The 26,398-nt window shown below is 44.2% G+C and overlaps 5 non-coding genes across 5 annotated transcripts; all 5 read left to right on the forward strand.

Annotated features, from left to right (window-relative positions):
- Positions 1-1,020: 1,020 nt before the first annotated feature.
- Positions 1,021-1,102, forward strand: trnal-uag (transfer RNA leucine (anticodon UAG)). The gene has a single exon. It is a non-coding gene; the product is annotated as a tRNA-Leu (tRNA).
- A 3,808-nt stretch (positions 1,103-4,910) lies between these two features.
- Positions 4,911-4,992, forward strand: trnal-aag (transfer RNA leucine (anticodon AAG)). The gene has a single exon. It is a non-coding gene; the product is annotated as a tRNA-Leu (tRNA).
- Positions 4,993-7,779: 2,787 nt separating this feature from the next.
- On the forward strand, positions 7,780-7,861 carry trnal-uag (transfer RNA leucine (anticodon UAG)). Its single transcript has one exon. It is a non-coding gene; the product is annotated as a tRNA-Leu (tRNA).
- A 3,809-nt stretch (positions 7,862-11,670) lies between these two features.
- trnal-aag (transfer RNA leucine (anticodon AAG)) lies at positions 11,671-11,752 on the forward strand. Its single transcript has one exon. It is a non-coding gene; the product is annotated as a tRNA-Leu (tRNA).
- Positions 11,753-15,560: 3,808 nt separating this feature from the next.
- trnal-aag (transfer RNA leucine (anticodon AAG)) lies at positions 15,561-15,642 on the forward strand. Its single transcript has one exon. It is a non-coding gene; the product is annotated as a tRNA-Leu (tRNA).
- The last annotated feature ends 10,756 nt before the right edge of the window (positions 15,643-26,398 follow it).

Below are 26,398 nucleotides of genomic sequence, written 5' to 3' on the forward strand. Positions count from 1 at the left end.
CCCTACTAGACACTTCTGTGCTCGACACGGATTGTCCATACTGAACACCATGAGGTGAGAAGTCTATCTGTACGGGCAACGACCGACACTTAAGTTCAACAAAGATTGAAAAAAAGTGTTGTTCTTGATCCTTGACTATGGCTTCTGCATTTTAAATTGAAGTTGAGGATTCTAGGTAGGTAGTGTGGCCGAGCGGTTTAAAGCACTGAATTAAGCCTTCAGTCTCTCATGAGGAGACATATTCCATGTGAAACCTAATTGATGTGGAGTGGTGGTGATTTCATGGGGAAAGTTCAGCTGTGCAGCGGGGACACCAGCCCTCATGTTCCAGTCCCTTGCCTGGAACTGGAACAGGAGGGCTGGTGTCTCTGCTTCTCTCCCCTTTCCTCACAAACCTAACAGGGAGCTGTTTGGCTGCAGACTGGTTGTTGGAACTCTTTTCTGCTGGTCTTGAGAACTTCGGCAAGCTTCGTCAGGACTGGCGTCGTCTATAGCGTGCCTGTGTCAGTGCTCTTTTGCAGCCTGACAGTAGGTGCTGTAGGCTTGCGTTAGGTGCGCTGCACAAGGGACAGCTCCCTTCCTGCCTTCTCCTGCTTGTAGTCCAAGGTTATGGACTGGATCGGCAGTTGCAGCGCGGTTGCCCCGAACAAGCCCGTGTCAGAGAAGCCTTTCGGTAAACCGAGGCATTTCCGAATGTAGGAGTTGGCTTAGTATGTCCAGCCTGTTCGTTGTTGAGGATGGAATGTTTCTTCTTTGTTACATTATCAACAAGGCGGTTTAGGAAAGCACTAATTTGGGTGCTGTGTGGGGAAACTAGCTATGTGTCTTCCGATTTCAAAGTTTTAATCTTCTGATTGTCACTCATATTGTTTCGCATCTGTTGTGTACAGGCTTCATTACATAATGAACAAAGCTCCGTCGGCCAGCACTAACCTGGATGCTGGTGAAGAAACCAACTAGGTATCCTCCAATTTCACGTCTTAATAGAATGATCAATAAATGTAGAAACTGCAGAAGGTCGGTAGTGTGGCCGAGCGGTCTAAGCCGCTGGATTTAGGCTCCAGTCTCTCCTGAGGCGTGGGTTCAAATCCCACCACTGCCACTTATGCATCAATTCAGGTGTTTTCTTCTTGCCCAACTCCTGTCAGTGCAGCTGTGTAAAGTATCAGGACTCAGAAGTGGTAGCCTCTGCTATCCTCTACGCTGTGGTCTGTTGGGCTCCGAGCAGCACAGAGAGGGATATGAAGAGGCTCAAGAAACTGGTTAAGAGGGCCAGCTCTGTGGTAGGCTGCCCTCTTGACACTGTTGAGGAGGTGGGCGAGAGGAGGGTGCTAGCCAGGCTAACATCCATCAGGAACAACCCCTCTCACCCACTGCATCTGACCTTGGAGAACTTGAGCAGCCCCTTCAGTCAGAGACTCAGACTCCCCCCGTGTAAGAAGGAACGCTACCGCAGCTCCTTCATCCCCACCGCAATTAGGCTGTACAATGACAACCTGTAAACACATCCTTCTGTGCAATACTTTTCCCCGTAACGTGCAATTCTTAACCCCAATGTGCAATTTAAGCCCAATGTGCAATATCCTCTGCCACACAATGCATGGATCTATTTCACTTCGATAACCCGTGCACTATTTCTTTTTGTTATTAGCATTACTAAACTTCATACTCTTCATACACTTTACGACACTTTACCACTATTTTATCTTCTTTTTGTAAATATTCATAGCTTATATTTTTAGTTTTACTACAATTGCTGTTATTTTTCCATATTTTTCTTTTTATATTGTATTCTATTTTTTATGCCGGAGGACTACGGTCCAGAAGTCTCTTTTTGCACCTTTATCCCCTAACTTGTACCTTCCTGTAAATCGAGCTGTTGTTACATGCAGTTTCTCACACGTGAGATTAATAAAGTTCCTCTTATCTTATTTTAACAGATTGTTAGAAAAATGTATATATATGTTATCATGCGTTTTCTAATCAATGCCTTACCGCAATATTACTGCAATATATGCTTGCTGTTTGGCCTTGCTGTTTTTATGATGTACCACAGAAGGACAGTTCCTTTCTAACAAAGACCACTTTGTTAGACAACATGCTTCATTGCTGTCCTGCACCCCAGATGAACCTCCAAGTGACCATTAAAGTCAGGGTTTCCCAACTATCTTGATCGTAGGATTAGGTTGGAATGTATATAACCAGTAATAAATAACTTAGCTTGTTGCATCCTACACAATGTCGTAAAACTTCCCTTGCTATGTTTTAACTAGAGGTCAAAGGTTTTTTCTTCTGTATCCAGTCCACTCAAACTCTTCCCAGATGTTCTTATCAGTATGTAAACACCTAGTGATTTTTGCTTACGAGACAAAGCCCACATGCTTTCCTCCTCCCCTTTTAGTGGCTTATGTCTCACACTGTGGGTAGGGCAAATCCAAATAAAAAGAGCGGGAGTGCCTACAGATATTCAGTGTGTGTAGAGATTGTATTAAGTTATCTGTACTGCACTCCTCGCGAGAAAAGACTTAATATACTGTCTCACTTGTGGTTTGTTTGCTGTTGCTCTTCTTAATAGTTATTCAGTCAGCGAAATAAACCTGACACAGATGTAGAAACTGCAGAAGGTCTTTTAAATGATTTTTTAATTTGGAAAAAAAACTCCGCGATATAGTGAACCCGCGATAAACGAAATGTGAAGTAGCGAGGGATCACTGTAATAGGTAAGGACATTGTGTATTTGGACTGAGAATGGTGAAAGAAGTCACATACATGCCTCGCAATCTGTATGCATTGAGGATGGATCAACCTCCACGCAGCACAGCCAACGTGTGGAAAATATTATCCCCACAGCACTTCTTACCAAAAGTATGACTTAAGAGAATGTCCAAAGCTTTGCAAACTTCACTAAGGTCCAAATAGCAGAGGATGGTTTCGATCCATCGACCTCTGGGTTATGGGCCCAGCACGCTTCCGCTGCGCCACTCTGCTGCATAACACTGGTTACTCATGATGTCCTCCAATTGGCAAACAAGCATTTGGTTCCAGGCTTCATTAGTTTATGATCAAAGCTCAGTCGGGCAGCACTAACGTGGATGCGATCATATGCTATGGTTTAAAAAACAACTAGTCCCTGATCTAACAATTAAGCAGTCTCAAAGAGCTTCACACATACAAAACAAATTGACAATTATTCTCAAAAGCATCCCCTGATCTTAAGCTCCCATTTTAAAGATGAGTCTAATATATTATATAACGGATTAAAATATAAAAATATCAAACATGTATAAATATATTATGTTTTTAAGATTGAGTTGACTGTAAAATGTTTCTGAAGAGATTTTTGAAGGATCAAGCCATTGTGAGTCTCAAATACGGATTGAGGGGGGCCCCGGTGATCCGCGTCCAGGCGAGGGAAAACCAAATCCAATTTTGTTTCTTATCATTAGGGGTTTTTGTGAGCCGTGCTTTATCTGGCCTCTCACCTAGGACCCTTTTGCCATGGGTGACCCTACTAGACACTTCTGTGCTCGACACGGATTGTCCATACTGAACACCATGAGGTGAGAAGTCTATCTGTACAGGCAACGACCGACACTTAAGTTCAACAAAGATTGAAAAAAAGTGTTGTTCCTGATCCTTGGTGTTTATATGACTATGGCTTCTGCATTTTAAATTGAAGTTGAGGATTCTAGGTAGGTAGTGTGGCAGAGCGGTAAAGCACTGAATTAAGCCTTCAGTCTCTCATGAGGAGACATATTCCATGTGAAACGTAATTGACGTGGAGTGGTGGTGATTTCATGCGGAAAGTTCAGCTGTGCAGCGGAGACACCAGCCCTCATGTTCCAGTCCCTTGCCTGAAACTGGAACAGGAGGGCTGGTGTCTCCGCTTCTCCCCCCTTTCCTCACAAACCTAACAGGGAGCTGTTTGGCTGCAGACTGGTTGTTGGAACTCTTTTCTGCTGGTCTCGAGAACTTCGGCCAGCTTCGTCAGGACTGGCGCCGTCTATAGGGTGCCTATGTCAGTGCTCTTTTGCAGCCTGACAGTAGGTGCTGTAGGCTTGCGTTTGGTGCGCTGCAAGAGGGACAGCTCCCTTCCTTGTCAAATCACTGGCGGAGCTTTCTGTGGATAAGTTGACCTGATCAGAAAGCTGTCTGGCTTGCGGCATCTTCCACAGGTAAGCCCAGCTGAGAGGTCTCCCCTTCCCAAGTGGTCCATCTCCTTTGGCGACCCTGTGACACGGCCTTGATGGTGGACTGCTCCTGCTTTGATCTTGAAACCTCTTCCACAACCAAGCTTTTCGTTCCCTCTTTGTGGCCTTGGACCAGAGTCGTGGAGGCTCTTCCCAGCCAAGCCCCACTCTCCTTTCTTGCACCTTGCCAATTATTTCCTGATGTTGAAGCCTGCCGATAGCACCACAAGTGCAATTCTCACAGTACGATCTGAGGATTCTTTTAACTCAAGAACGAACCTGACCTTCTCCTGCTTGTAGCTCAAGATTATGGACTGGATCGGCAGCTGCAGCGCGGTTGCCTCGAACAAGCCCGTTTCAGAGAAGCCTTTCGGTAAACCGAGCCGTTTCCGAATGTAGGAGTTGGCTTAGTATGTCCAGCCTGTTCGTTGTTGAGGATGGAATGTTTCTTCTTTGTTACATTATCAACAAGGCGGTGTAGGACAGCACTAATTTGGGTGCTGTGTGGGGAAACTAGCTATGTGTCTTCCGATTTCAAAGTTTTAATCTTCTGATTGTCACTCATATTTTTTCGCATCTGTTGTGTACAGGCTTCATTACATTATGAACAAAGCTCCGTCGGCCAGCACTAACCTGGATGCTGGTGAAGAAACCAACTAGGTATCCTCCAATTTCACGTCTTAATAGAATGATCAACAAATGGAGAAACTGCAGAAGATCGGTAGTGTGGCCGAGCGGTCTAAGGCGCTGGATTAAGGCTCCAGTCTCTCATGAGGCGTGGGTTCAAATCCCACCACTGCCACTTATGCATCAATTCAGGTGTTTTCTTCTTGCCCAACTCCTGTCAGTGCAGCTGTGTAAAGTATCAGGACTCAGAAGTGGTAGCCTCTGCTATCCTCTACGCTGTGGTCTGTTGTGCTCCGAGCAGCACAGAGAGGGATAGGAAGAGGCTCAACAAACTGGTTAAGAGGGCGAGCTCTGTGGTGGGCTGCCCTCTTGACACTGTTGAGGAGGTGGGCGAGAGGAGGGTGCTAGCCAGGCTAGCATCCATCAGGAACAACCCCTCTCACCCACTGCATCTGACCTTGGAGAACTTGAGCAGCCCCTTCAGTCAGAGACTCAGACTCCCCCCGTGTATGAAGGAACGCTACCGCAGCTCCTTCATCCCCACCACAATTAGGCTGTACAATGACAACCTGTAAACACATCCTTCTGTGCAATACTTTTCCCCGTAACGTGCAATTCTTAACCCCAATGTGCAATTTAAGCCCGATGTGCAATATCCTCTGCCACACAATGCATGGATCTATTTCACTTCGATAACCCGTGCACTATTTCTTTTTGTTATTAGCATTACTAAACTTCATACTCTTCATACACTTTACGACACTTTACCACTATTTTATCTTCTTTTTGCAAATATTCATAGCTTATATTTTTAGTTTTACTACAATTGCTGTTATTTTTCCATATTTTTCTTTTTATATTGTATTCTATTTTTTATGAAAGGAGGACTACGGTCCAGAAGTCTCTTTTTGCACCTTTATCCCCCAACTTGTACCTTCCTGTGAATCGAGCTGTTGTTACATGCAGTTTCTCACACGTGAGATTAATAAAGTTCCTCTTATCTTATCTTAACAGATGTAGAAACTGCAGAAGGTCTTTTAAATGTTTTTTTAATTTGGAAAAAAAACTCCGCGATATAGTGAACCCGCGATAAACGAAATGCTAAGTAGCGAGGGATAAATGTAATAGGTAAGGACATTGTGTATTTGGACTGAGAATGGTGAAAGAAGTCACATACATGCCTCGCAATCTGTATGCATTGAGGATGGATCACCCTCCACGCAGCACAGCCAACGTGTGGAAAATATTATCCCCACAGCACTTCTTCTCAAAAGTATGACTTAAGAGAATGTCCAAAGCTTTGCAAACTTCACTAAGGTCCAAATAGCAGAGGATGGTTTCGATCCATCGACCTCTGGGTTATGGGCCCAGCACGCTTCCGCTGCGCCACTCTGCTGCATAACACAGGTTACTCATGATGTCCTCCAATTGGCAAACAAGCATTCGGTTCCAGGCTTCATTAGTTTATGATCAAAGCTCAGTCGGGCAGCACTAACCTGGATGCTATCAAATGCTATGGTTTAAAAAACAACTAGTCCCTGATCTAACAATTAAGTCAAGTCAAGTTTATTTATATAGCCCTAAATCACAAGCAGTCTCAAAGGGCTTCACACATACAAAACAAATTGACAATTATTCTCAAAGCATCCCCTGATCTTAAGCTCCCATTTTAAAGTTGAGTCTAATATAATATATAATGGGTTAAAATATAAAAATTGTATAAATATATTATGTTTTTAAGATTGAGTTCACTGTAAAATGTTTCTGAAGAGATTTTTGAAGGATCAAGCCATTGTGAGTCTCAAATACGGATTGAGGGGGGCCCCGGTGATCCGCGTCCAGGCGAGGGAAAACCAAATCCAATTTTGTTTCTTATCATTAGGAGTTTTTGTGAGCCGTGCTTTATCTGGCCCCTCACCTAGGACCCATTTGCCATGGGTGACCCTACTAGACACTTCTGTGCTCGACACGGATTGTCCATACTGAACACCATGAGGTGAGAAGTCTATCTGTACGGGCAACGACCGACACTTAAGTTCAACAAAGATTGAAAAAAAGTGTTGTTCTTGATCCTTGACTATGGCTTCTGCATTTTAAATTGAAGTTGAGGATTCTAGGTAGGTAGTGTGGCCGAGCGGTTTAAAGCACTGAATTAAGCCTTCAGTCTCTCATGAGGAGACATATTCCATGTGAAACCTAATTGATGTGGAGTGGTGGTGATTTCATGGGGAAAGTTCAGCTGTGCAGCGGAGACACCAGCCCTCATGTTCCAGTCCCTTGCCTGGAACTGGAACAGGAGGGCTGGTGTCTCTGCTTCTCTCCCCTTTCCTCACAAACCTAACAGGGAGCTGTTTGGCTGCAGACTGGTTGTTGGAACTCTTTTCTGCTGGTCTTGAGAACTTCGGCAAGCTTCGTCAGGACTGGCGTCGTCTATAGCGTGCCTGTGTCAGTGCTCTTTTGCAGCCTGACAGTAGGTGCTGTAGGCTTGCGTTAGGTGCGCTGCACAAGGGACAGCTCCCTTCCTGCCTTCTCCTGCTTGTAGTCCAAGGTTATGGACTGGATCGGCAGTTGCAGCGCGGTTGCCCCGAACAAGCCCGTGTCAGAGAAGCCTTTCGGTAAACCGAGGCATTTCCGAATGTAGGAGTTGGCTTAGTATGTCCAGCCTGTTCGTTGTTGAGGATGGAATGTTTCTTCTTTGTTACATTATCAACAAGGCGGTTTAGGAAAGCACTAATTTGGGTGCTGTGTGGGGAAACTAGCTATGTGTCTTCCGATTTCAAAGTTTTAATCTTCTGATTGTCACTCATATTGTTTCGCATCTGTTGTGTACAGGCTTCATTACATAATGAACAAAGCTCCGTCGGCCAGCACTAACCTGGATGCTGGTGAAGAAACCAACTAGGTATCCTCCAATTTCACGTCTTAATAGAATGATCAATAAATGTAGAAACTGCAGAAGGTCGGTAGTGTGGCCGAGCGGTCTAAGCCGCTGGATTTAGGCTCCAGTCTCTCCTGAGGCGTGGGTTCAAATCCCACCACTGCCACTTATGCATCAATTCAGGTGTTTTCTTCTTGCCCAACTCCTGTCAGTGCAGCTGTGTAAAGTATCAGGACTCAGAAGTGGTAGCCTCTGCTATCCTCTACGCTGTGGTCTGTTGGGCTCCGAGCAGCACAGAGAGGGATAGGAAGAGGCTCAAGAAACTGGTTAAGAGGGCCAGCTCTGTGGTAGGCTGCCCTCTTGACACTGTTGAGGAGGTGGGTGAGAGGAGGGTGCTAGCCAGGCTAACATCCATCAGGAACAACCCCTCTCACCCACTGCATCTGACCTTGGAGAACTTGAGCAGCCCCTTCAGTCAGAGACTCAGACTCCCCCCGTGTAAGAAGGAACGCTACCGCAGCTCCTTCATCCCCACCGCAATTAGGCTGTACAATGACAACCTCTAAACACATCCTTCTGTGAAATACTTTTCCCCGTAACGTGCAATTCTTAACCCCAATGTGCAATTTAAGCCCAATGTGCAATATCCTCTGCCACACAATGCATGGATCTATTTCACTTCGATAACCCGTGCACTATTTCTTTTTGTTATTAGCATTACTAAACTTCATACTCTTCATACACTTTACGACACTTTACCACTATTTTATCTTCTTTTTGTAAATATTCATAGCTTATATTTTTAGTTTTACTACAATTGCTGTTATTTTTCCATATTTTTCTTTTTATATTGTATTCTATTTTTTATGCCGGAGGACTACGGTCCAGAAGTCTCTTTTTGCACCTTTATCCCCTAACTTGTACCTTCCTGTAAATCGAGCTGTTGTTACATGCAGTTTCTCACACGTGAGATTAATAAAGTTCCTCTTATCTTATTTTAACAGATTGTTAGAAAAATGTATATATATGTTATCATGCGTTTTCTAATCAATGCCTTACCGCAATATTACTGCAATATATGCTTGCTGTTTGGCCTTGCTGTTTTTATGATGTACCACAGAAGGACAGTTCCTTTCTAACAAAGACCACTTTGTTAGACAACATGCCTCATTGCTGTCCTGCACCCCAGATGAACCTCCAAGTGACCATTAAAGTCAGGGTTTCGCAACTATCTTGATCGTAGGATTAGGTTGGAATGTATATAACCAGTAATAAATAACTTAGCTTGTTGCATCCTACACAATGTCGTAAAACTTCCCTTGCTATGTTTTAATTAGAGGTCAAAGGTTTTTTCTTCTGTATCCAGTCCACTCAAACTCTTCCCAGATGTTCTTATCAGTATGTAAACACCTAGTGATTTTTGCTTACGAGACAAAGCCCACATGCTTTCCTCCTCCCCTTTTAGTGGCTTATGTCTCACACTGTGGGTAGGGCAAATCCAAATAAAAAGAGCGGGAGTGCCTACAGATATTCAGTGTGTGTAGAGATTGTATTAAGCTATCTGTACTGCACTCCTCGCGAGAAAAGACTTAATATACTGTCTCACTTGTGGTTTGTTTGCTGTTGCTCTTCTTAATAGTTATTCAGTCAGCGAAATAAACCTGACACAGATGTAGAAACTGCAGAAGGTCTTTTAAATGATTTTTTAATTTGGAAAAAAAACTCCGCGATATAGTGAACCCGCGATAAACGAAATGCGAAGTAGCGAGGGATCACTGTAATAGGTAAGGACATTGTGTATTTGGACTGAGAATGGTGAAAGAAGTCACATACATGCCTCGCAATCTGTATGCATTGAGGATGGATCAACCTCCACGCAGCACAGCCAACGTGTGGAAAATATTATCCCCACAGCACTTCTTCTCAAAAGTATGACTTAAGAGAATGTCCGAAGCTTTGCAAACTTCACTAAGGTCCAAATAGCAGAGGATGGTTTCGATCCATCGACCTCTGGGTTATGGGCCCAGCACGCTTCCGCTGCGCCACTCTGCTGCATAACACTGGTTACTCATGATGTCCTCCAATTGGCAAACAAGCATTCGGTTCCAGGCTTCATTAGTTTATGATCAAAGCTCAGTCGGGCAGCACTAACGTGGATGCGATCATATGCTATGGTTTAAAAAACAACTAGTCCCTGATCTAACAATTAAGCAGTCTCAAAGGGCTTCACACATACAAAACAAATTGACAATTATTCTCAAAAGCATCCCCTGATCTTAAGCTCCCATTTTAAAGATGAGTCTAATATATTATATAATGGATTAAAATATAAAAATATTAAACATGTATAAATATATTATGTTTTTAAGATTGAGTTCACTGTAAAATGTTTCTGAAGAGATTTTTGAAGGATCAAGCCATTGTGAGTCTCAAATACGGATTGAGGGGGGCCCCGGTGATCCGCGTCCAGGCGAGGGAAAACCAAATCCAATTTTGTTTCTTATCATTAGGGGTTTTTGTGAGCCGTGCTTTATCTGGCCTCTCACCTAGGACCCTTTTGCCATGGGTGACCCTACTAGACACTTCTGTGCTCGACACGGATTGTCCATACTGAACACCATGAGGTGAGAAGTCTATCTGTACAGGCAACGACCGACACTTAAGTTCAACAAAGATTGAAAAAAAGTGTTGTTCCTGATCCTTGGTGTTTATATGACTATGGCTTCTGCATTTTAAATTGAAGTTGAGGATTCTAGGTAGGTAGTGTGGCCGAGCGGTTTAAAGCACTGAATTAAGCCTTCAGTCTCTCATGAGGAGACATATTCCATGTGAAACCTAATTGACGTGGAGTGGTGGTGATTTCATGGGGAAAGTTCAGCTGTGCAGTGGAGACACCAGCCCTCATGTTCCAGTCCCTTGCCTGAAACTGGAACAGGAGGGCTGGTGTCTCCGCTTCTCTCCCCTTTCCTCACAAACCTAACAGGGAGCTGTTTGGCTGCAGACTGGTTGTTGGAACTCTTTTCTGCTGGTCTCGAGAACTTCGGCCAGCTTCGTCAGGACTGGCGCCGTCTATAGCGTGCCTGTGTCAGTGCTCTTTTGCAGCCTGACAGTAGGTGCTGTAGGCTTGCGTTTGGTGCGCTGCAAGAGGGACAGCTCCCTTCCTTGTCAAATCACTGGCGGAGCTTTCTGTGGATAAGTTGACCTGATCAGAAAGCTGTCTGGCTTGCGGGATCTTCCACAGGTAAGCCCAGCTGAGAGGACTCCCCTTCCCAAGTGGTCCATCTCCTTTGGCCACCCTGTGACACGGCCTTGATGGTGGACTGCTCCTGCTTTGATCTTGAAACCTCTTCCACAACCAAGCTTTTCGTTCCCTCTTTGTGGCCTTGGACCAGAGTCGTGGAGGCTCTTCCCAGCCAAGCCCCACTCTCCTTTCTTGCACCTTGCCAATTATTTCCTGATGTTGAAGCCTGCCGATAGCACCACAAGTGCAATTCTCACAGTACGATCTGAGGATTCTTTTAACTCAAGAACGAACCTGACCTTCTCCTGCTTGTAGCTCAAGATTATGGACTGGATCGGCAGTTGCAGCGCGGTTGCCTCGAACAAGCCCGTTTCAGAGAAGCCTTTCGGTAAACCGAGCCGTTTCCGAATGTAGGAGTTGGCTTAGTATGTCCAGCCTGTTCGTTGTTGAGGATGGAATGTTTCTTCTTTGTTACATTATCAACAAGGCGGTGTAGGACAGCACTAATTTGGGTGCTGTGTGGGGAAACTAGCTATGTGTCTTCCGATTTCAAAGTTTTAATCTTCTGATTGTCACTCATATTTTTTCGCATCTGTTGTGTACAGGCTTCATTACATTATGAACAAAGCTCCGTCGGCCAGCACTAACCTGGATGCTGGTGAAGAAACCAACTAGGTATCCTCCAATTTCACGTCTTAATAGAATGATCAACAAATGGAGAAACGCAGAAGGTCGGTAGTGTGGCCGAGCGGTCTAAGGCGCTGGATTAAGGCTCCAGTCTCTCATGAGGCGTGGGTTCAAATCCCACCACTGCCACTTGTGCATCAATTCAGGTGTTTTCTTCTTGCCCAACTCCTGTCAGTGCAGCTGTGTAAAGTATCAGGACTCAGAAGTGGTAGCCTCTGCTATCCTCTACGCTGTGGTCTGTTGTGCTCCGAGCAGCACAGAGAGGGATAGGAAGAGGCTCAACAAACTGGTTAAGAGGGCGAGCTCTGTGGTGGGCTGCCCTCTTGACACTGTTGAGGAGGTGGGCGAGAGGAGGGTGCTAGCCAGGCTAGCATCCATCAGGAACAACCCCTCTCACCCACTGCATCTGACCTTTGAGAACTTGAGCAGCCCCTTCAGTCAGAGACTCAGACTCCCCCCGTGTAAGAAGGAACGCTACCGCAGCTCCTTCATCCCCACCGCAATTAGGCTGTACAATGACAACCTGTAAACACATCCTTCTGTGCAATACTTTTCCACGTAACGTGCAATTCTTAACCCCAATGTGCAATCTAAGCCCAATGTGCAATATCCTCTGCCACACAATGCATGGATCTATTTCACTTCGATAACCCGTGCACTATTTCTTTTTGTTATTAGCATTACTAAACTTCATACTCTTCATACACTTTACGACACTTTACCACTATTTTATCTTCTTTTTGTAAATATTCATAGCTTATATTTCTAGTTTTACTACAATTGCTGTTATTTTTCCATATTTTTCTTTTTATATTGTATTCTATTTTTTATGCCGGAGGACTACGGTCCAGAAGTCTCTTTTTGCACCTTTATCCCCTAACTTGTACCTTCCTGTAAATCGAGCTGTTGTTACATGCAGTTTCTCACACGTGAGATTAATAAAGTTCCTCTTATCTTATTTTAACAGATTGTTAGAAAAATGTATATATATGTTATCATGCGTTTTCTAATCAATGCCTTACCGCAATATTACTGCAATATATGCTTGCTGTTTGGCCTTGCTGTTTTTATGATGTACCACAGAAGGACAGTTCCTTTCTAACAAAGACCACTTTGTTAGACAACATGCCTCATTGCTGTCCTGCACCCCAGATGAACCTCCAAGTGACCATTAAAGTCAGGGTTTCCCAACTATCTTGATCGTAGGATTAGGTTGGAATGTATATAACCAGTAATAAATAACTTAGCTTGTTGCATCCTACACAATGTCGTAAAACTTCCCTTGCTATGTTTTAACTAGAGGTCAAAGGTTTTTTCTTCTGTATCCAGTCCACTCAAACTCTTCCCAGATGTTCTTATCAGTATGTAAACACCTAGTGATTTTTGCTTACGAGACAAAGCCCACATGCTTTCCTCCTCCCCTTTTAGTGGCTTATGTCTCACACTGTGGGTAGGGCAAATCCAAATAAAAAGAGCGGGAGTGCCTACAGATATTCAGTGTGTGTAGAGATTGTATTAAGTTATCTGTACTGCACTCCTCGCGAGAAAAGACTTAATATACTGTCTCACTTGTGGTTTGTTTGCTGTTGCTCTTCTTAATAGTTATTCAGTCAGCGAAATAAACCTGACACAGATGTAGAAACTGCAGAAGGTCTTTTAAATGATTTTTTAATTTGGAAAAAAAACTCCGCGATATAGTGAACCCGCGATAAACGAAATGTGAAGTAGCGAGGGATCACTGTAATAGGTAAGGACATTGTGTATTTGGACTGAGAATGGTGAAAGAAGTCACATACATGCCTCGCAATCTGTATGCATTGAGGATGGATCAACCTCCACGCAGCACAGCCAACGTGTGGAAAATATTATCCCCACAGCACTTCTTCCCAAAAGTATGACTTAAGAGAATGTCCAAAGCTTTGCAAACTTCACTAAGGTCCAAATAGCAGAGGATGGTTTCGATCCATCGACCTCTGGGTTATGGGCCCAGCACGCTTCCGCTGCGCCACTCTGCTGCATAACACTGGTTACTCATGATGTCCTCCAATTGGCAAACAAGCATTTGGTTCCAGGCTTCATTAGTTTATGATCAAAGCTCAGTCGGGCAGCACTAACGTGGATGCGATCATATGCTATGGTTTAAAAAACAACTAGTCCCTGATCTAACAATTAAGCAGTCTCAAAGAGCTTCACACATACAAAACAAATTGACAATTATTCTCAAAAGCATCCCCTGATCTTAAGCTCCCATTTTAAAGATGAGTCTAATATATTATATAATGGATTAAAATATAAAAATATCAAACATGTATAAATATATTATGTTTTTAAGATTGAGTTGACTGTAAAATGTTTCTGAAGAGATTTTTGAAGGATCAAGCCATTGTGAGTCTCAAATACGGATTGAGGGGGGCCCCGGTGATCCGCGTCCAGGCGAGGGAAAACCAAATCCAATTTTGTTTCTTATCATTAGGGGTTTTTGTGAGCCGTGCTTTATCTGGCCTCTCACCTAGGACCCTTTTGCCATGGGTGACCCTACTAGACACTTCTGTGCTCGACACGGATTGTCCATACTGAACACCATGAGGTGAGAAGTCTATCTGTACAGGCAACGACCGACACTTAAGTTCAACAAAGATTGAAAAAAAGTGTTGTTCCTGATCCTTGGTGTTTATATGACTATGGCTTCTGCATTTTAAATTGAAGTTGAGGATTCTAGGTAGGTAGTGTGGCAGAGCGGTAAAGCACTGAATTAAGCCTTCAGTCTCTCATGAGGAGACATATTCCATGTGAAACGTAATTGACGTGGAGTGGTGGTGATTTCATGCGGAAAGTTCAGCTGTGCAGCGGAGACACCAGCCCTCATGTTCCAGTCCCTTGCCTGAAACTGGAACAGGAGGGCTGGTGTCTCCGCTTCTCCCCCCTTTCCTCACAAACCTAACAGGGAGCTGTTTGGCTGCAGACTGGTTGTTGGAACTCTTTTCTGCTGGTCTCGAGAACTTCGGCCAGCTTCGTCAGGACTGGCGCCGTCTATAGGGTGCCTATGTCAGTGCTCTTTTGCAGCCTGACAGTAGGTGCTGTAGGCTTGCGTTTGGTGCGCTGCAAGAGGGACAGCTCCCTTCCTTGTCAAATCACTGGCGGAGCTTTCTGTGGATAAGTTGACCTGATCAGAAAGCTGTCTGGCTTGCGGCATCTTCCACAGGTAAGCCCAGCTGAGAGGTCTCCCCTTCCCAAGTGGTCCATCTCCTTTGGCGACCCTGTGACACGGCCTTGATGGTGGACTGCTCCTGCTTTGATCTTGAAACCTCTTCCACAACCAAGCTTTTCGTTCCCTCTTTGTGGCCTTGGACCAGAGTCGTGGAGGCTCTTCCCAGCCAAGCCCCACTCTCCTTTCTTGCACCTTGCCAATTATTTCCTGATGTTGAAGCCTGCCGATAGCACCACAAGTGCAATTCTCACAGTACGATCTGAGGATTCTTTTAACTCAAGAACGAACCTGACCTTCTCCTGCTTGTAGCTCAAGATTATGGACTGGATCGGCAGCTGCAGCGCGGTTGCCTCGAACAAGCCCGTTTCAGAGAAGCCTTTCGGTAAACCGAGCCGTTTCCGAATGTAGGAGTTGGCTTAGTATGTCCAGCCTGTTCGTTGTTGAGGATGGAATGTTTCTTCTTTGTTACATTATCAACAAGGCGGTGTAGGACAGCACTAATTTGGGTGCTGTGTGGGGAAACTAGCTATGTGTCTTCCGATTTCAAAGTTTTAATCTTCTGATTGTCACTCATATTTTTTCGCATCTGTTGTGTACAGGCTTCATTACATTATGAACAAAGCTCCGTCGGCCAGCACTAACCTGGATGCTGGTGAAGAAACCAACTAGGTATCCTCCAATTTCACGTCTTAATAGAATGATCAACAAATGGAGAATCTGCAGAAGATCGGTAGTGTGGCCGAGCGGTCTAAGGCGCTGGATTAAGGCTCCAGTCTCTCATGAGGCGTGGGTTCAAATCCCACCACTGCCACTTGTGCATCAATTCAGGTGTTTTCTTCTTGCCCAACTCCTGTCAGTGCAGCTGTGTAAAGTATCAGGACTCAGAAGTGGTAGCCTCTGCTATCCTCTACGCTGTGGTCTGTTGTGCTCCGAGCAGCACAGAGAGGGATAGGAAGAGGCTCAACAAACTGGTTAAGAGGGCGAGCTCTGTGGTGGGCTGCCCTCTTGACACTGTTGAGGAGGTGGGCGAGAGGAGGGTGCTAGCCAGGCTAGCATCCATCAGGAACAACCCCTCTCACCCACTGCATCTGACCTTGGAGAACTTGAGCAGCCCCTTCAGTCAGAGACTCAGACTCCCCCCGTGTATGAAGGAACGCTACCGCAGCTCCTTCATCCCCACCACAATTAGGCTGTACAATGACAACCTGTAAACACATCCTTCTGTGCAATACTTTTCCCCGTAACGTGCAATTCTTAACCCCAATGTGCAATTTAAGCCCGATGTGCAATATCCTCTGCCACACAATGCATGGATCTATTTCACTTCGATAACCCGTGCACTATTTCTTTTTGTTATTAGCATTACTAAACTTCATACTCTTCATACACTTTACGACACTTTACCACTATTTTATCTTCTTTTTGCAAATATTCATAGCTTATATTTTTAGTTTTACTACAATTGCTGTTATTTTTCCATATTTTTCTTTTTATATTGTATTCTATTTTTTATGAAAGGAGGACTACGGTCCAGAAGTCTCTTTTTGCACCTTTATCCCCCAACTTGGACCTTCCTGTAAATCGAGCTGTTGTTACATGCAGTTTCTCACACGTGAGATTAATAAAGTTCCTCTTATCTTATCTTAACAGATGTAGAAACTGCAGAAGGTCTTTTAAATGATATTTTAATTTGGAACTCAATTAATTTGGAATGAGGAGGTGGGCGAGAGGAGGGTGCTAGCCAGGCTATCCGGCCAGTGATGACCGGGTCCCTCGCCTTGGCCTTGCAACCGCAACCCCTGTGGGGACTCCGCTCCCTCGTGCTCGTCGGAACCAACGACTTTCGCCATGCTAGCCCCGTGGTGACCATCTGCACGTGTATCCGACTGGGTGCCCAGGACGCTGCTCACACGTTTGCCTGCTTTGTGATGTTTTTCACCGATTCACGACCACGGTCCATTGGGCGCCGTTGAACTGGACTGCCGTTACACCTGTCTATGGACCCCGTGGAGGCTATTTTGTGTGTTTTGGGGTGTTCTCTTGTATTGAGGGGTGCTGGTTGGCCACAGTTATTTTTTTTCCTTTGTCTTTTAGCTTTGTTTTGCTTCGATGGCTTTTATCTTGAGCACTTTCTGGCTTTCTTTGTGGCGCCGTTGTGTGGCAGCCTTATGAGAGCCTATTGAGTTGCGCTCATGCCATCTGTGTGTCTTTTGTATACCCACTCTGTGGTATGAATACTGCTGGGGCCTGAATTTCCCCACCCCTGGGGATCAATAAATATTCAATCAATCAATCAAAAAAAACTCCGCGATATAGTGAACCCGCGATAAACGAAATGCGAAGTAGCGAGGGATCACTGTAATAGGTAAGGACATTGTGTATTTGGACTGAGAATGGTGAAAGAAGTCACATACATGCCTCGCAATCTGTATGCATTGAGGATGGATCAACCTCCACGCAGCACAGCCAACGTGTGGAAAATATGATCCCCACAGCACTTCTTCTCAAAAGTATGACTTAAGAGAATGTTTGCAAATTCACTAAGGTCCAAATAGCAGAGGATGGTTTCGATCCATCGACCTCTGGGTTATGGGCCCAGCACGCTTCTGCTGCGCAACACAATTTACTCATGATGTCCTCCAATCGGCAAACAAGCATTCGGTTCCAGGCTTCATTAGTTTATGATCAAAGCTCAGTCGGGCAGCACTAACCTGGATGCTATCATATGCTATGGTTTAAAAAACAACTAGTCCCTGATCTAACAATTAAGTCAAGTCAAGTTTATTTATATAGCCCTAAATCACAAGCAGTCTCAAAGGGCTTCACACATACAAAACAAATTGACAATTATTCTCAAAGCATCCCCTGATCTTAAGCTCCCATTTTAAAGTTGAGTTTCATATATTATATAATGGGTTAAAATATAAAAATTGTATAAATATATTATGTTTTTAAGATTGAGTTCACTGTAAAATGTTTCTGAAGAGATTTTTGAAGGATCAAGCCATTGTGAGTCTCAAATACGGATTGAGGGGGGCCCCGGTGATCCGCGTCCAGGCGAGGGAAAACCAAATCCAATTTTGTTTCTTATCATTAGGGGTTTTTGTGAGCCGGGCTTTATCTGGCCCCTCACCTAGGACCCTTTTGCCATGGGTGACCCTACTAGACACTTCTGTGCTCGACACGGATTGTCCATACTGAACACCATGTTCAAACATAAGGGTGTCCCTGTGTGCACTTGGCACCAAGACACCCTAGGCCGCAGTTCGAAGATTGATTTTGTAGTCGTGTCATCGGATTTGCGGCCGCATGTTTTGGACACTCGGGTGAAGAGAGGTGCGGAGCTGTCAACTGATCACCACCTGGTGGTGGGTTGGCTCCGATAGTGGGTATGCCAGCCTCAGTCACGAAGGGAAGACTAGAGTTCCTTTTACAGATGATTTTATTGATCTTCGCCAAAAATATCACCGTAGAACTAACAGAAATAGAAACAACGAAACCATTAGTTCGTACATACATACATATTACACAAATAAACACATTACACACGAATAAAGAGGAACGAACACACCACTTTGCCTGCTTGTGGCTAGGGCTGGGGTTAATCTTCTTGAAAGATGAGTCTTTATATGGATTTAAACACCAGCGTCGGAGTCCGCCATACACTTATACTGATCGCTACAGGACGGGAACCGGAAGTTCGAGCCAAAACTCACGTGACGTAGAACCCCAAATTTTAGACTAATTCTCTACAAAAAATAGAATATATTTACTAATATGGAGATAATAGTGCCATAAACAATGTACACAACTTAAACAATGTACAAACAAAATAACTCAAAATAATTAGTGTAAACCTACATCGATCGCAAGAGCGCCATCCACTGGAATCAGCGAACGCTTCATGCACAAACTTACATCATTTACACTCCCACCATCACACTCTGTGTGATTCTTTAACAATTAACACAAAATAAACTGATTAAACCATGTGGAAATGTCAAATATGTGCTGTGTCTTATTAGTCCTTAGCTTCAAGTAAAAGTATAGTCTTGTGTATTGGTCTTTCCAAAAATGATTTAGTTGTATGTGTTTTGTTATTATCGTGTGTGGTGTCACTAACAAGAAGTTTGACCTTCCTAACTTTGTTGTCAGCTCCTGGAAACACTTCCACCACTTTGGCTAGTTTCCATTGGTTTCTTGGTAGACAATCATCTTGTAGTAATACAATGTCATTTATTTTCATGTCTCTTCGAGTCTTGTTCCACTTTCTTCTCTGTTGTAGGTTCAACAGGTATTCCTTCCTCCACCTGGTCCAGAAAATGTTGGGCAAATATTGAACTCTTTTCCATCTTTTCTGCAGCTAGAGATCTTCTTTGACAAATTCTCCAGGAGGGGGTGAAATTATTGTAGATTTCATTGTCAGTATGTGGTTAGGTGTCAGTGGTTCAGGTTCCACAGGGTCGTTGATACATTCTGCACTCAGTGGTCTGCTATTAACAATTGCCATGGCTTCATACATAAAGGTTCTCAAGGCTGAGGTGTCAAGCCTTTGAGCAGTTTGATCCAAAATGGACTTCAAAACATTTCTTATTGTCCTTATTTGTCTCTCCCAGACTCCTCCCATGTGACTTGAAGCAGGTGGGTTGAGAACAAATTTGCAACCTAAGTCTTTGAGCTTTTGTTTACTTGTTTCCATGAGGTTCTGAAACTCATTTTTTACCCACAAAACTAGTGCCTTGATCACAGTGCAGTTGACTTACATCGCCACGTATTACTATGAAGCAGCGTAGAGAATTGATGAAACAATCTGTACTGAGATCATCTAAGACTTCAATGTGAACAGCTCGTGAACACATGCAGGTGAGTAACAGTCCGTATCTTTTCATTTCTTTCTTTCCTTCCTTTATGTAAAATGTGTTAGGGTGGTGCTCACTCTAACTTATTTTGCAAGGACCACACTGGAGTCAAGCAAGTCATTTTAGACACCTGCAGGCGGAGAGTTCACTCGTCGCTGTGCTTACAGCGATGGTCGAATGAAGTCTGACTCAGGCCTCGTCAGGTGCTTATTTATTGAGAGAAACAGAGTGGGGTTGAAAGTGGGGGTGTGGGAACACACAGGATAAGGTGAAGACGGTCCCCTTCTGATCAAAGCATAGCAGGGGACCTTTTACGACGTTCTGTAAACAAAGCAACTTTGATTGCTTCCTCTGCAGCTAGTCAATAAGTTGAAAAGATCTTAGCACTTTGGTAAACTAATTTTGTCTAGACAGGACAAACTAGTTAAATTATTACACGTTACATTCCAACATAATCATACGATGAAGATATTCTCCAAACCCTAACATATCCCTCCTGTTTTATCATATGATTATGTCAACCTCGATCAATCAAACATAAGTAAGAAAATACAATGAAAGCAATAACTTCCAGTGAAGATGAGGTTTTTCCTCAATTCTCCAGTTCAAATTGTGTGTGTAATTTAAAAAAACTGCGGCCAGATTAAATGCAGGAAAAGAGTTACACGGTCCCTCTGCCTTAGGCGACCAGAATGTTATCAATCAAGATAAAAATTGCTCGCGATTGTTCAGTCGTTGGGGGCTTGGCACGCCCACTGGTGGAGGGTGAGCCAGATTCTCACCCCCTTCGCAGATCTGCTCCGTCCGGGGAGAACTTGGGAATGTCTGCTGCGTGGTCGTTGTCTTCAGTGGCTCAGGGTGGACTACCTGGCCACCAAGGGGGAAGAGGATTATTCTGCCTCTGTATGAACTGGGGCGGGGACTGTCGATGGCTGGTCTGGTTCCTTGCAGGAACCCTTCACTGGGGCGCACTGGGACAGATGATACCACGATCCTCCTTTGCCGGCAAGCTGTTTGACGGCATGTGAGATGCGCTCCACAGATTTATAGGGTCCAGTCGACGCAGGCTCCGTCCCCCTCCTTCTTGGGACCTTCAGCCAGAACGTTGGGGTGATCTGGACCTGGATCCGCCACCGAAAGGACAGCACCACGTCCGGAAAACAACAAAAAACAGCACCTTTTCTGCAACCTTTGCATTAGTCATTTGAGATGTTTCTTCTGCTCCTCTCATCACTGTTTTGGTTGCCCTGGTTACAGAGGCGTTGCTACACCAAAGGGAGGGAAGATTGTGTCTGTAGCAACGTTGATTAGCTAAGGAATGTCGTGTGGTGTGAACTAGCACTTCATTGTCGGCCCGTGACCCCCGCAGAGTTTGTCCATCTGTTCTTCTCCAGTTGTTGGCCGAGTAGTCCGCGAGTGAGATCAGATAACTTCAATTGCCGCTTTCCTGTGGAACAATGCAACTAGACCTTTGCTAGACTTTATCTACTTAGCAAATTAACACTCAATAACAATAAGTAACTTGTCCTAAACACTAAAACAAATGTTAAATAAATGTAAGGTAACTGGTATGCAGTTCCTTAAACAAACATTGAGTAAATATAGGATAACTTGTACGCAACTACCTCAAACTGTGTTTAACACTTAACAAAAAAAACAGTTCTGATCTACGAACCAAACCTACAGTTAACTAAAAGGAATGGAGTTTCATTCAACCAAACAAGAACATTTCGCCTACGCAAATAAGCTCTGCTCATTGTTAGTGAAGGCCTCTCACAGGGATCAAAAGACATCCCTGTCACTAAAGAGGAAGAACGTAGATAAAAGGAAAGCCATAAACTCGTAAAGACAAGGCCTACAGGTCTGGCAGGCCAAGGCTTCACTTAAATTATTCCAACATTTCCCTCCTGTTTATCACACATTTGCTAAATTTTTACATTACCAAAAACAACCACTTCTCTTGATTTTCAGTTGTCGGATCACAAGTATGCGCACAAATAAGTTTACACCAAAAAAGGATAAATGTTGCAACATCATCATTCGGAAACACACAGATCTGGGAAAAAGTCTGTAAACTCAAGTGCAAAAATTGCATTATCATCACCGTTATCATCAACATGCTGCCGTTCAGACATTAGGCATACCCGGGCCATCTCGTCGTCCATGGGCGAGATTGCTGTAGTGATAAGACGATTAAAAAGAGCACGGAGACATGGAATACAACAACATCCACACAAAGTGAGTATAGCAGTAATTGAGGACACAAGGGCTTTATACTTCCCAAAAGCAGTCATCCACTTGTGCTCTTTCATCTTCGTGTTGAGAGATCGCAAGTTTGCAATCACCTTCGTCAGGCTCCCATCAGGGGCGGTGTCATTCTGGATGAAGGTGCAGCATTGTTCCCTGAACATTGCGCAGACCCTTCCTTTCCCAGACAACAACATAACAAGAGCATTGCGGTTCTGGATTGACATTAGGGAAGGCATGGCTATCTGTTCGTGCACTGCCTCAAGTCCCGCTTGTGTCCGTTTGCCCAATTTCTGCATGTTGCAATGGATGTAATTTATCCTGTCAACGTTCTTGTTCATCGTCCACCAGCAGCAAATGGAGGACTCCCATCCCGCTTCAATTTGGTCAATTAATTCTTATTAATCAGGAACTCCTCTGGGGACTTTAATTGCATCAATTTCAGTCAGATCATCGTCACCTCTCAAATTTAAAGATATTATGTTTTTGTTTTTTCCAGCTTTTTCCCAGATCTTGGCATGTCGGTACATATATAATTTTGGTTGACTACATTCTCTAAAAGCAATGGTTTCTTTTCTTTTTCTTCCATTCAACGGATATTATATAGAACACTCTGTCGCACATTTCACAATCAGTAAAAAAACTATCCACATTCATTTTCGAGCTATTGATTCCATTCTTTAACATCTACAGCAGTTGTTGACAAACTATTATTTCTTTACATAACGTTTTTGCCACCGTTAAGGCCTTCAGTGTTTATTTTGAAGCCAATTCAATCCATTTTTAGAATGCATCTATTATGACCAGGCATTATAACCCTGTGGACTGTAAGCACATGTTAAACAAGCTCTACAATTTTTTTTTTTATAAACTTTTGAATATGAATCAAATTCATATGTTGTATAAAGCTGACTGAACTGCCCTTCCATCCCCCCTGTTGAGCCAGGTGTCAACGGCACGTGACAACCCCATGGCTCAATACAGCTGCCCATTTGTATCGTTTCCTTTCCTTTCTCAACGTAACAACCCAATCCACCAATCGAATAAAAAATAAATAAATAAATAAACAAAATAACTGCTGGTAAAATAATATAATAGTTAACTGTTGTAGTTTCATAACTTTAACTAACTCAATCGCTCTCTCATTCTCAAATTTTAAATTTAGCTTTGAAATGTCGGTATTTCATAATTGTACATCATTCAATCCCAGAAAGCAAGTTCTTACCATCTCTCAAATTTTGTTTAATCAAAGCTAGGCATTAAAGGAGCGTGGACCAGTTTCTGCCCATAAACAAATTGCTCGCTTTTCTATTTTTCCTTCCTATCTTAACAAATTCGGTTTTGTCTTGCGGTGCAAATCAGATAGACTACAGATAAATAAATTCTTTAGTGCACCTATATTAACGAATTTCATCCTTTTAACACATAACACAACACACAGACAACACAAAAACAGCAGAGACACAGCTCACAAACAACACCAAAAAACAACGCTGCGCAGACGTCATCCTCTATTTTGACGTGTTGGTTATACTTTTTCTTTTTCTTTTTTCTTTCCTCAGTGCCTTTTATCCTTCGTGCAACTATTGTCACACCTTCCCTAGGCATCACCCTGCTTCAATATCACTTGCCACCACGCACTCAGCACACCCCTGGAGTGGGTACGACCCTACTCCGCGCGCAGCCACAGCAAGGGAAGCAAGAGGGGGGGGGCCCGGCATTTTCATACTGATTTATTCCAGCCTGGCCAGTACTGGGACAAACCAATGCCGTCGTCCCCCATCCCCCGCCAACCCAGCAAACAGCTACCCGCAGAGTCCAGAGCCCCACACCTACATCAGTCCCCCCCACAATCAAATTACAATATCAATCACCACAGGAGCCGGCTCCTACACCCTTTTCACACCACAATACCACACTCCCCCCTCCACAGTCCAGCCTAAGTGGAGACAATGGAAGGCAGGAAGGCACAGGTGAGACACCGTAGGAGCAAGATCCAGCAGTCCTCCCAGTAACCAATTACAACAGACAACAAAAGCACAAATCACTTATGTCTGTTTGGGAGGATCACAACAGCCAAACGTTACAAATGACAAACCACAAGACGCAGGTCTCGGAACCACATCGACGACCGCCAAACGCAAATGCCGGGTCAAGGACTGTTCTTCGTCTGTTCTTTGCAACTCTTGTCAAAAGCAACCTTTATTTTTCTTTCGTTTGTATTTGCTCGGGTTTTTTATTTCCCTTCCTAGCATCTAACTTACTCAAACTAATTCTTCCTTCAAAGTCGCTCAACTACTCGCCCATAGCAGTCTCCAACAACTTCAACCATTCAACCTGTATTTTCCCTTCAGTCGGGCATTCAGTCATCAATGCTCATTTGCATCTCACACACAGTCTCCAAAAAGGAGTCTTTCCATCACATTGGTCCCAATTCATCCAAGCACTCCACACAACATTCACATACCATTTTCAATTCAAGGTTCCTGATAGAACAATCCACTAATCCCCCAAAAAAACTCAATACAATAAAAACGGCTGGCAAATTAATTAAATTAAGTTTTTTCTTTGTTTTCAAATTTAAAGAACTCAATCTCTCAGATTCAGCTTGCATATAGAAGATCGTATAATCTTACAACACAACCAATCAATAATTTCTATTAAATGTAGCATACAATGTCTCTGTATTAGCATGAGCGGTCAAAAAGGGGGGGGGAGCTTGACATGTTGAAAATTTGGCTTTTCCTCTGCCTCTTCCTCCACCCTTTGATTGGTATTGTTTTGCACGACGACACGCTCTCGCCAAGTGGCCCCGTTTCCCACAGTTCCAACAGTCCAAATTTGAGCTGGAGTTTGAATTGAATGGCGGCCTGCCGCCTTGTTGGTCTCTAATGCAGGTTTAAATTGACCTTCCACCAAATTCTCTTTGCAGTCAGTTTATCCTACCAGTCGCACTCTCTCAACCACACAACATTCATGCAAACAGCTTGGAACAACGGACAAAAAAAAGAATCCACGCCCTTCTTCACTTAAGAAAAAGAAGCTCTGTTCTTGTTCTTAGCCCGTTCCTTCCACTGGGACTTGAAACCCAGCTGTTTCATAGCTTGGAAACACCAAAGCCGTATCTCATAGCTTGGAAACACCAAAGCCGTATCTCATAGCTAGGACAAACCAAAGCCGTATCTCATAGCTCGGACAAACCAAAGCCGTATCTCATAGCTCGGACAAACCTAAGCCGTATCTGCGCTTTTTTCCATGACTTACTCGTCTCCTCGGTCCGCTGCAATGTGGGACCCCGTCAAACCACCTCTGACAGACGAAGGCAGACCTAAGATGCTGGCCCAGCGAAGAAATTCTCTTCCCAGGACTTTCTTTTCCAGGTCCCCATAAAGGACGCTGGCTTGTCGACAATGCAGCACGTCCTCCTCCGTCAGCCAGATGGCGGGTATGAGGGTCCCGGGTTTCGGCACCAAAAATGTTAGGGTGGTGTTCACTCTAACTTATTTTGCAAGGACCACACTGGAGACAAGTTAGTCGTTTTAGACACCTGCAGGCGGAGAGTTCACTCGTCGCTGTGCTCTCAGCGATAGTCGAATGAAATCTGACTCAGGCCTCGTCAGGCGCTTATTTATTGAGAGAAACAAAGTGGGGTTGCAAGTGGGGGTTTGAGAATACACAGGTTGGGGTGAAGCAGCCGGTCCCTGCTGATCAAAGCATAGCAGGGGACCTTTTACGACGTTCTGTAAACAAAGCAACTTTGATTGCTTCCTCTGCAGCTAGTCAATAAGTTGAAATGATCTTAGCACTTTGGTAAACTAATTTTGTCTAGACAGGACAAACTAGTTAAATTATTACAGGTTATATTCCAACATAATCATACGATGAAGATATTCTGCAAACCCTAACACAGGGCCTGGAGACTCTGAGGTGGACTCTCCAATCTCTGGGTTTAAAGTCAATGAGGTAGTTAAAAAACCTCTCGGGTGCAAGGCCCCAGGGGTGGATGAGATCGGAGTTTTTTTTAAAGGCTCTGGATGTTGTGGGGCTGTCATGGCTGACATGCCTCTACAGCATTGCATGGACATCGGGGACGATGCCTCTGGATTGGCAGACTGGGGTGGTGGTTCCCCTCTCCAAGAAGGGGGACCGGAGGCTGTGTTCCAACTACAGAGGAATCACACTCCTCAGCCTCCCTGGTAAGGTCTATTCAGGGGTGCTGGAAAGGAGGGTCCATCGGGAGGTCGAATCTCGGATTCAGGAGGAGCAGTGTGGTTTTCGTCCTGGCCGTGGAACGGTGGACCAGCTCTATACCCTCGGCAGGATCATCGAGGGTGCATGGGATTAGCTCAACCAGTCCACATGTGTTTTGTGGACTTGGAGAAGGCGTTCGACAGTGTCCCTTGGGAAGTTCTGTGGAGGGTGCTTCGGGAGTACGGGATGCCGAACCAAGTGATAAGGGCG

The sequence above is a fragment of the Syngnathus typhle genome, linkage group LG4 (genome assembly GCF_033458585.1).
Source record: "Syngnathus typhle isolate RoL2023-S1 ecotype Sweden linkage group LG4, RoL_Styp_1.0, whole genome shotgun sequence".
Taxonomy (NCBI): domain Eukaryota; kingdom Metazoa; phylum Chordata; class Actinopteri; order Syngnathiformes; family Syngnathidae; genus Syngnathus; species Syngnathus typhle.